At 39.6% G+C, this 12,048-nt stretch overlaps 1 protein-coding gene across 1 annotated transcript in view; it reads right to left on the minus strand.

Annotated features, from left to right (window-relative positions):
- The window catches only part of LOC150077659 (dual specificity protein kinase CLK2-like), a 377,713-nt gene that overhangs the window by 12,254 nt on the left and 353,411 nt on the right, over positions 1-12,048 (minus strand). The window lies entirely within an intron of this gene.

Below are 12,048 nucleotides of genomic sequence, written 5' to 3' on the forward strand. Positions count from 1 at the left end.
AACGGGGCTCTCGTACACCAATGTCTTAATTTGACCCCAGCAGAAGTAGCCCAGGCATGATAGGTCTGGCGATCTAACAGGCCAATGAACTGGACCTCCATGACCTATCCAATGATGACCGAATGTAACGTTTAGGTGTTAGCGGACATCATTGGTGTACAGTTAATATGGCTAAAACAAAAGTAATGATGAACAAGTATGCCACAAAAAGGGAAATAATGATTGAAGGAGCAGTAATTGAAACGGTGGAGTCATATACTTATCTGGGACAAGTTATTAGCTGTAAAGAGAAGAATAAATTTTGGATGGATAGCATTCAGGAAATATAGTCACATACTGAAGAGCAATATCCCAGTTTGTCTGAAACGTAAAATTAGCATTAGCATTAGTAGAGGCATTTGATGCAAGAAACCGAGCTGAAACCAAGCTTATGCAGCATCAGCCAAAAAAAAAAAAAAAAAAAAACCACTTCCACTTCACCCCTCTGTTCGTTCAAAATACCTGTCCAGCTGAGCCTTAAACTTATTTAGGCTATCAACTTCCACGACAAGGGATGGAAGTCTGTTCCACCAACCAACCACCCACTGGCTAAAGGCAAATTTCCGCACGTCTATCCTACATCTGTCTTTCCTCAATTTGAATTTATGCCTTCTCAGGTGATTATTCTGAGCAAGAGGAAGAATCCCATCAGCATTGAGCATGCTCAAACCATTCAATGCTTTATACACCTCTATAAGATCACCTCGCTGGTGCCTAGTCTCCAGACACTGTAATTTGCAAAACTTAAGTCTTTCTTCGTAAGAGCACCCCTTTGTTCCATTCACTAATCTTGTTGCCCTTCTCTGTACTTGTTCCAGCAGTTCTACATCCTTCTTGAAATGAGGCCTCCAGACCTGTATACAGTACTCTAGGTGTGGCCTGACCATTGCCTTATACAAGGGAATAATCACCTCCTTATCCATGCTAGAAAAATTCCTATATATCATTGACAATACACCATGAGCTACTCTTGCAGTTTGTCTGCACTGCTCAGAGAACTTCATATCTGCCTGCACAACTACCCCCAGGTCCATTTCATTCTCTACCACTGTCAGTGTAGTACCACAGAGTTGATATGTTGCTCTGGGGTTGCTGTTTCCCATGTGTAGTACTTTACATTTGTCAATGTTAAACTTCATTTGCACCTCTCAGCCCATCTGCTCAACCTTTCCAGATCCTGTTGCAGCAGCATAGTGTCAGTAGCGTCCTTGACAACCCTGCCTACCTTTGTATCGTCTGCAAACTTCGACATTAAGCTTGATATACCATCATCAATATCATTTATGAATACAGAAAACAATAATGGACCCAACACTGAGCCCTGAGAGACTCCACTAATAACATTAGTCCACGATGAGCAGTGTCCATTGATTACCACTCTCTGTTTTCTCCCCCACAGCCACTCCTTTATCCAAAGCAGCAGTTTGTCTCCAATGTCACACTGCTCCAATTTGTGCAGCAGTCTAAGATCCAAGTATATAATATCAAAGTTCTTCCCTGCATCCAGTTCCTTTGTGACTGCATCATAGTATCCAATCAAATTGGTCAGGAAAGACTTTCCCTTAACAAAACCATGCTGTGTCCGAGCTATAACTGAAGTCTTGTCTAAATGATCCTGCAGTGCTTCTTTAACTAGTGCCTCCATTAATTTTCCTGGAACAGAAGTTAAACTCACAGGTCTATAATTGCTTGTGTCAGCCTTTGATCCTCCTTTGTGAATTGGGGTCACATTTGCACATCTCCAGTCTGTGGGTACCTCCCCTGAGTTCAAGGAAGCTCTCATAATTATGGCTAAGGGTTTGCTTACTCCCTCTGCTGCCTCCTTTAATATAACTGGATAGATCCCATCCACCTCGGGTGCCTTTCTTGTGTTTATCTTCAACAATTTCTCCTCCACTTTACTCTCAGTTATTACAAGATTCTCTAGCTTACTGCTAGAGTTGAATACACCTCTGGCTTTCCCCTCGCTAAATAACTTCTCATGTGTGAATGTCGATGCAAAATATTCATTTGGTTTGTTAGCTACCTGAGCAGGATCATCAACAGTTGACCCATCGATATCAAGTGGACCAATCTGATTCATCCCCTTCCTTCTAGAGTTTACATAAGTAAAGAACTCTTTGCTGTTTTTCTTTGCATCCCTTGCCAAAGATTTCTCGTAATCTGCCTTCGCCTGCCTAACCTCCTTTGTAACTTGGTTACAGATCAACTTGTATCTATCATAGGCTTCTGTGTTATGTGTTAATTTGTATGTATCCCATGCATATTTCTTCTCTTCCATATGCCTAAATGGATGTCAGTTCATCTGACATCCATTTAGGCCTAAACCTTGAACAATATTTCTTAGTTGGTATGTAAAGCCTAGTAGCTTCCAAGATAAGTTCTTTGAATGCTTACCATTTTGCATTTGCTGTTGGTAACATCATCAGTTGGTCCCACTGTATAGAATTTAAATACTGTCTCAGTCCATCGTAGTCGCCTTTACAAAAGCAATACCCCTTCCCTTTACCCCTAATGGTAGTTACCTCTTTGAATAAATCCCACTTCAGCACACTGTGATCACTGCCACCTAGTAGTTCATTTATCTGCAGATTCTTAACGCATGAAGAATCACTGCTGATATCAAATCAAGAGTATTCCTCCCTCTAGTTGCCTCCCGAACATGCTGATGTAGAAAACAATCCTCCAATAAATCCACAAAAGCCTTGCTAGTGTGTGAGTGACCAGCCCCCAAATTCCAGTTAATATCTGAGAAATTAAAATCTCCCATTATAAGACTCTCTGATTTACTGGCCCACTCTATTTCCCTGTACAGTTTCTTATTATACTCATCAGAGTCATTAGGCCTATAGCACACTCCTACTCTCAATTTTGATCTCCCAATGTTTATGTCACACCAAACTGACTCGACACTGCACTGTCCAGCGATGTCCACTGGCTTCACTTCCTTGGATTTTATGTATTTCTTAACTAATAGCATAACCCCTATCTCTTCGTATCCAGTCTATCCTTTCTGTAGACGTACTCCCCAAATTCCAGTTCTGCATTCCTTATATCTGTGTGACACCAAGTCTCTGATATCCCAACAATATCTACCTTTGATGTTTTGAGCAATACCTCAAATTCATCAAATTTATTTACTAAACTCCTAGCATTGGTGTACACGCAAGTATACATGCACCTATTTCTATTCTTAGCTACCCTAACACAACCCATGTGTTTACTTGTACCGCAATGACTCCCAGCAGTCTCTGAAATATCCTGAATCTTGTTTTTCAGGCTTCTTTTCATTCCAATAGAAGCAGTGCAAGAATCTCTTTCACCTCTGACAGTGGCTACTGTTAATCTATTCGTCTTTGTATCCCCCCCAAGCTAGCAGTTTTCCGACCCACCTAACACTGCCTCGATAGCATCAGCAAATATTCTTGCACCCTTTCTATTTAAGTGTATCCCATCCCTGTAGAAGCAATCTCTCCTGTTAACAAGTACAGTCCAGGCTGAAAAAAATTCTACCCCTTGAGCCTTGCACAATCTTTCCAGGGCCGAATTGATCGACAAGGCTCTCATCATATACTCCCTCCTATCGTGTCTGGTCAGAATTGCAGACACTTTCAATTCAACCCTATTTCACGGCTTTTTTTCAACAGTGACCTGTACTTGTTAAGCAATTCTGCCGAAAATAATGAACCAATGTATACTCCCCACCATGACTTATGGAAATGAAACTTGGGCACTCACCAAAAGAATGGAAGAGAAACTGAGAACTACACAGCAAAGAATGGAACGAATTATATTGGGAATCAGACTGTTAGATAAGAGAAATACATGGATTAGGCAGCAAACTCAAGTAAAGGATATTCTTATCAAAACTAAAGAATTAAAATGGTCTTGGGCAGGACACATAGCTCGAAGACATGATGACAGATGGACTAAGAAAATAACAGAATGGTATCCAAGAGGAGCTAGATAGATGAAATTCATGACTTTGTGGGTAGTAAATGAATGGCCAGTGCTCAAAACAGAAGGAACTGGAAAGTTGCTGGAGAGGCCTTCATCCTGCAATGGATTGAAAATGGCTGATGATGATTGGTGTAATGTGGAGGAGCCCCATCATGCTGGAACCATATTGAGCGGTGCAACGACTGAGGAACATGTGCTTCTTCAATAAGTTCGGGCAGGACTTGCTGTAGAAAGATCAAGTATGCCCTACTGTCCAGACGAGGGGGCAGAAGGTACGGGTCAATGAGGTGGTCTCCAACAATGCCGGCCCAAACATTGACAGAGAAACGGCGTTGAGTTGCACGTGTTCGCGTACCATGGGGGTTCCTCCAAAGCATTTGCTGTGTCCGTGAACAATATGGACGCAGCAAATGCGCTGTCTGCCACACTCTGTTGAAGAAACCAAGTAGCAAAAGTCCTCCGGAGTGGATAATCCGCAGGCTACAATTATTGGACGTGTTGTAAATGGTATGAACTCATTTGGTTTGTTGACAGTATCCTCCATACAGTGGATTGGGAAATACCCAATCGTTGGCCTATCGCTCGAGTACTCTTACTCGAATTGCCTTCTGCAAGACGTAGGACATTCTCCTCATTGTCTGGCGTCCTCGTCGTTCGCTCTTGATTCATGGTACCTCTCGTGTAACAACCAGTCTCACGTAACCTTCTGTGCACAAGTGCGAAAATCGTATGATGAGGAGCACGCCTGTGCAGGAAATGTTCCTGGTACAAGCGCAGAGCGGCACGCCCGTTACAGTCCACAGCTCCATACGCGAGGTGCATGTTGGCCAGTTCATCGTTTCAATACTTGTCCATCCTACTGCCTCAGAAACCGGTTCGCAAATGCTGACTTCCAGCGGGATCGCTGTTCACACGACATCCCGTTCAACGTCCTCTACCACATGACAAAGGCATTTCGGACCCTGCAATGCTATGTGATTTCCATTTGTCTTTGTGCCCCCTACACCTCCTGCAAGTTTGTTGCACTGGTAGTGAATCACCCTGTATATATATATTATCATACAGGATTACTACAAAAGAATTGACCATTAAAACTTTTTATTGTGAATAAACTGAATGAGATACAAAAACTAAAGTTGTATTTATTGAGGCCACCAAGCAGAACATTTCAAATAAAAACTATCAAAATGGCAAACCAAGCATAAAAGGCATAATGTGTTATGTAAAAACAAAACCAGTTCATTCACAAAAAAAATTGGGAAAAAACATTTTTAGTTATCATTTCAAGAAATGTCATTTTGGTGTTTGTTCCTCATTTATATTATTCATAGTAAATTTTTTCAAGTGTTCAATTTGTTTGTTATAACAGCCCTTTATTATAACAAAATATACATGATGGAAACTAGATTTGTATATTTTATCCCTTATTTACTTAGTAAAGGTAAGTTATCACATAAAGAGATAAACAGGACTACAGATGTATATTTCAAAATCAAATATACATCTGTTGATTTTAATCTGAAAATAAAGGGAAAATGTGAACTGAGGAATGAAATACACAGGTAGTGTGTTCCATTCCTCACGTCGTTTCTGGCTTCTTCCAAACTGTGAATAATGTATTTTGTCTAAATGAGGAGCCAAGCAGTGTATGGGAATACAACTTTTATTCAAACACACAACCATTATGTAAACCTTTCACCCCTAGAACCTACTCAATATACTTTTCAATACTTTACTCTGTTCAATTTCAATCACAGTGATCATTCTACTCCCACTTTAACATTTTTCACTACATCTTATGCATATAAGTGTCAAATAATACTACAAGTGCTGTAAAAGTAAAGGCATGTGAAACTAACTGTTCAATTCTGCCTGCACTGCCAACACTGATTGAACTCTGGGATACTGGCAGCAATGCTCTGTTTTTACTTATAGTTTTTACACATTATTTTATTTATTTATTTTTTTTGCATATCTAAGGTTATTTTATGTACACAGAATAAACATTTAATAAAATTTTGAATTTTAGACTTACTTTTCAACCATTATTTATTAACTTTCGGAAGGTTGAAGATTTTGGAATGTTGTTAGTTCTCAAAATTCTGAACATTATGACCCCTTGCATGCACACTCTCAAATACAAGTGGCAGCAAATGTGTCAATATAAGCCCATGCCTTAAGGTTGAATGCTCAGGTCTTCTGTGGAAGCAGAACGATCCCCATGGTGAGGGGAATGAAGGGATCCTCTTACCAAGAGAGGCTTAAGTTCTGCAAATTGCAGTGGCTGGAGATGAGGCACCTGCGCGATGATCTGATTGAGGCATATAAGGCCTTGAATGGGTTGAGCACGCTGAATTCTGATGGGATCTTTCCACTTGTTCAGATTACGAACCTAAGGGTTTAAGAAAGGACAGATGTAGAATAGATGTGCGGAAATTTGCCTTTAGCCAGCGGGTGGTTAATTGCTGGAACAAACTTCCATCTGTCGTGGAAGTTGATAGGTTGAATAAATTCAAGGAGGAACTGGACAGGCATTTGGAGGGAATGGTGCGATTTTTTTTTTTTTTTTTTTTTTGGTTGATGCTGCATAAGCTCATACACTTGCTTTCTTGCATCACATGCCACTACTACTACCACCAAAATTGAACACAGTAAAGTGCATGAATTTTATCTTATTTCAACTACTGCATCAAAATATATACCCCCCCAACCTTATAGTACTGTAGTGAAAATCATCACCAGGTATGATGCTGAAACAAGAACTAGAAAAATTAGCCAAATGGGCTAAGAAGTAGCAATTGAAGTTTAACATTACAAAAAATGCAAGGTGATATCACAGTTATTCACACTTCAGTGATACTGAAGATACACTTCAATGATATCTCACTGTAGATAGCGGAGAAAGAAAAAGACCTGGGATAACTGTCAAGTCCAACAAAGTTTTCTGAGCAATGTAGACATGTTTCTAGGACAGGTCATGACGGTTCTGTCAGTGATATTAGTATTATTATTAGTAACGGCCGCATGGTGCAAGAAAGCTTATGGCTTATGCTGCACCAGCCAAAAAAAAAAAAAAAAAATCCGAACAAAACAATGATAAAAAAAAAATAAATAAATAAATAAAAAACTAAATAATAATAATTAATAAATGAAAAAAAATAAAATAAAAAGGAAATTAAACCTATCATCCTATGCGCTTCCCTTACCCGAAAGTACTATCCAGATGACCTTTGAATTTCCCCAAACTGTCGGCTTCTACCACCCATGAAGGCAACTTATTCCAGTAATTTATAACTCGCTGGCTAAAATAAAACTTCCTGCAGTCCAATCTAAACATTTCCCCCCGTAACTTGAATTTATGTCCCCTAGTTCTAGCATCATTTATAATCTTGAAAATTTTGTCCTCTTTCATTTTACTGATGCCTCTCAGAGCCTTAAACACCTCAATCAAATCTCCTCTAAGGTGTCTAGTTTCCAAACTCTGCAACCCACATATTCGAAGTCTTCCTTCATAAGGACGCCCTTTTGCCGATCTCACCAGGCGAGTTACCCTTCTTTGCACCCTTTCCAGAAGCTCGATGTCTTTCTTTAGGTGCGGTCTCCATACTTGAACACAGTATTCCAAGTGTGGTCTAACATAAGCCTTATATAATGGGATTATCACGTCCCTATCTCTACTTGCAAAAGTTCGATAGATCATCGATAGGACACCATGGGCCTTCCTTGCAACCTGTTTACAATGCTCAGAGAATTTCATGTCTGACCGTATCGTAACACCCAAGTCCCTTTCCTCCAGTACTGGGTTTAGTTGAACTCCACCAAGTGAATAAGTTTTTTTGGGATTACTGTTTCCCAGGTGTAATACCTTACACTTTGTTGGATTAAAGCACAGCTGCCATTTTTCTGACCATTCTTGAAGTCTATCTAGGTCTCTCTGAAGAAGCTCAGCTTGACAGTGATCATTAACTACTCTACCAATTTTAACATCATCTGCAAATTTAGACATCACGCCCTCTATCCCTTCATCAATGTCGTTTATGAAAATTAAAAACAACAGTGGTCCTAATCCAAGGATCACAACAGTGATCCTTGGGGAACCCCACTTCTTACATCAACCCAATCTGAGGAATAGCCATTTATCACAACCCTCTACCTCCTGCCCTGAAGCCATCCTTCTATCCATCTAAGGATTTTTCCAGTGATTCCAACCTGTTCCAGCTTATAAAGCAACTGCTCATGTGGGACTGAGTCAAAAGCTTTGCTGAAATCTAAATAAACAATGTCGAAATTATTCCCTAAATCCAGCTCGTGAGTGACCCTTTCGAAATAGCGAACCAGATTTGTTAAACATGATTTTCCCTTTACAAAACCATGCTGAGTATCCTTGAGAATTTCAATTCGATCCAAATGATCCTGAATTCCACCCTTGATCATTGCCTCCATGATTTTCCCTACTACTGAAGTCAGACTGACAGGTCGATAATTTCCAACTTCACTTTTAGAGCCACCCATATGTATGGGAGATACATTTGCACTTTTCCAATCCAAGGGAATCTCCCCAGAGTCTAGTGATGCTCGCATAATTAGCCCCAATGGTTCAATGCACTCGCTTGCCGCCTCTCTTAAGATTATAGGGTATATTCCATCAACTCCAGGAGCCTTACTGGTCTGTAGGCTCGAAAGTTTTTTCATTAAATAATCTTGAATATCATTAATTACATATTTTTTAACTTCGCTCCCACAATTTCCCATTGCCACAAAAGGCTTTTCATTTGTAAATATCGATGCAAAATAACTGTTGAGTTCATCTGCAATGGCAGCTGGTGTATTTATTACTATCCCCTTTCCCTTACGTAAAGGTCCGATCTGGTTTGTCCTACTCTTCTTGGCATTTATATTTATATATGTGAAGAATTCTTTATCCCACCTCTTTGCTCTGTTTGCTAGTGATTTCTCATAAACTGCCTTTGCCTGTCGAACCTTTTCTGTGGCTCTATTACACATCACCTTGTAGCTGTTATAGGCTTCAGTATTTTTTATTGCTCTGTAACCTTTCCATGCCACCTTTTTCTGCTCAAGTAATGCGGCAACTTCACTATTCATCCAACTTGGAACCCTTCTCGTGGAGTATTTTTTTTAATGGTATATACACATTCAAGGAATCTGTGATTAATGTTTTAAAATAGACAGGAAGTTTCATCATGGATAAGGAGGTGTTTGTCCTGTTGTACAAGGCAATGTGTTAGGACACATCCTGAATAAGCCACATTTCAGGATTTGGAATGGATGCAGAGAAAATCAACAAGACAAGGGAAAAAAAAAAAAGGGGGTAATCGTACCAGGAAAAACTTCAGACTTGCAAACTGCAGTGCTTGAAAACTAGGCATGTGTGAGGAGACCTGATTGAAATGTTTAAGGCTTTAAACGAATTGAGTAAACTAAATGCTGACATCCTATTTCTCAGACAAAAAAAAAAAAAAAATTCACACATAAGGGGGTCATAAGTTTAAACTGAAAAAGGATGGTTACAGGATAGATGTGCAAAAATTCGCTTTTAGTTAGACACTAAGTAAAGTTACGAGGTTGAGTAATAAACATAATTATGTTTATTACTCAACCAGGTATAAAACACTAACATAACAAAGATCTTCTAGTCTCCTTTGATGTTGTTAACATGTTCACTAATATCCCATTAGAAGAGACTAAGATCATCCTACACCAAATACTAGGTGACTAGATACACACTACCTTCCCCTACCAACCCTAGATATTTCAGACATTCTCAACTTAATAGATTTTTTGATAGGAGAAGGTTACTTAAGCTTCAAAAAGTCTGCATAAACAAAAACAAGGTCTAAGCATAGGCAATCCACCTCCCCACCCCCATGGCAGAGATTTTTATGAATTCCTTTGAAAAAAAGGCCATAGCAAAAGCTATCTTTAAAGCTAAATTATGGACTAGATATGTAGATGAAGTTCTTACCATTTTGCCACATGGCATTAAGGAACTCAACTTCTGTTCATATATCAATAGTCCACACCCATGCAAAATTGAATTAGAAGATAAAAAAAAAAAAAAACCCTACTGTTTATAGACCTAATACTAAGCAGATTCTCAGATTGCAAATGGGCTTTCTCTGAAATGTCAGTACTGGCCACAGAGAACATTAACTGAAACAAAGGACTTCTCAGATCGAAAACAGCCATATACACATCTTTAAGAATAGAGTCCTAACCCACATAAAAATAAGTTTAAACTTCTTAACCACAAACAACCTTCCAACCAATTTCCCCCAACTAAGAAGTAGACCACACCCTAGATCAATCCCCACCAACCACCCTAGAAACAGATCTTAACTGGTAAATTTTTCCAAAAATGTTATTTAGATTATTATTATTATTATTTATTCAAGTAAAGGAAAAGTTACATCTATCCCTACAAGCAAACATTTGCTAGGAGGATAAACATAACAATAACAGATTAACAATATATACATTAATATAGGATACAGCAGGCTAAGACAATATTCAGGATAAATTTTCTAAATAAATTCAGCATCCCTTGAAGCACATTGCAGGAGAGCAGAGGAAACTTGAAACAACTAAAAGTGCAGTATTGCATAGGCAAAGACTTTTAATCTGTATGTCTTGTCAACGCAAATCACCTCAGGGTTAATATTTAGGTCATTCAGGAGACCAATCGTGTTTGCTGGAAACATGACTGAGCAAGCTGATTTGGTTGAGGGCAGGTTGGATCCTAGATGTTTGATGATTAGTTGCTCTTCTGTTATCTTTGGGTAGAATGATGAGGCTATTGATGATGGGAGCATCAAGTCTACCCAAAATACACTTGAAGAGGATCATTATATTCTGAGTAAGGGGTCATTCCATGCAGTGAGTGCAGTATAGCCCTATAGATAGTAAAGGGATACCCTGAAGACCTATTGAGGGATCACAGCAGCCAATACTCAACCCCAAGAACTGTTGGAGGAGCGGAGGACCAGATTTCCGATGCATAAAGAGCCACGGGAACAACACAAGTTTGGATAATATTGCCGTAACCCAGTGGTCTCAAACTCAAATTGCATACGGACCGAATGCACGATCTGAAAGCAGCTGACAGGCCGGAATTTTTTTTTTAAAAAATGAAAGTGAATATAAGCACCGTATTTACAACAAATACATAATTGAAATGTATTCGCGGGCCGTGTAAAATTGCTTCGGGGCCAGATGCGGCCCGCAAGCCGCCAGTTTGAGACCACTGCCGTAACCAACCAGTTCCTGAGGAGCAGACCAAAGGGCTGCATAGAATTTGTTTTTTGCTTCCTTGAAGTGCCCCAGAAAAGACAGATCCGAATCCCAAATGAAACCGAGGTCCCTGTGAAAGTTGACTAACTTGATTTGATGTCTGTTTATAGAGACATGCATTGGGATTATTCTTTTCTTCTTTGTGAAAGACATCCGGGCAGATTTTTCGGCATTTAGCTCGAGACCAATGTAATGCAGAAAGTTGTTTACCTCATTTATTTGGTTTATTGCAGCTCTTTGGACTGAGAGTGCTTGTTCTGGCTGATCAGAATGAATGAAGAGCTTAAAATCATCAGCATATGGGATCGTGTTTTGGAAATTACCCAGCAGAGGATCTAAAGCAGCTGCAAACAGTGCTGCTGACAAAATGCCGCCCTGTGGTACCCCTCTGCAGACAGTAAAGGAACGAGAAAGACCACTGTATTCTACAAGGAGTTGTCTTTCCTGCAAAATTTTATTGAATACGGTGAGGAGGTTATCAGAGATCCTTCAGGATGTTAAGTAACGATGTGATAGAAATCCTATCATATGCAGCTTTGATGTCAAGAAAAATTATGTCGAGCTGAGCTCGAGAATTCAAGGCTTCCTGTATGTGAAAGAGAGTTTGAAGGAGATTGGTGGTAGTAGATCTTCCAGGAACCACGGTGTGAAGGTGGCAAGGTCTGTGGTGGAAACAGTGCTCTATAAGTTGAGTTAGGATTGCCTTTTCAAAAACTTTAAGAAGTCTAGAGCCCACTGAGA

This window comes from Mastigoproctus giganteus, chromosome 11, assembly GCF_048544385.1.
Source record: "Mastigoproctus giganteus isolate SK-2022 chromosome 11, ASM4854438v1, whole genome shotgun sequence".
Taxonomy (NCBI): domain Eukaryota; kingdom Metazoa; phylum Arthropoda; class Arachnida; order Uropygi; family Thelyphonidae; genus Mastigoproctus; species Mastigoproctus giganteus.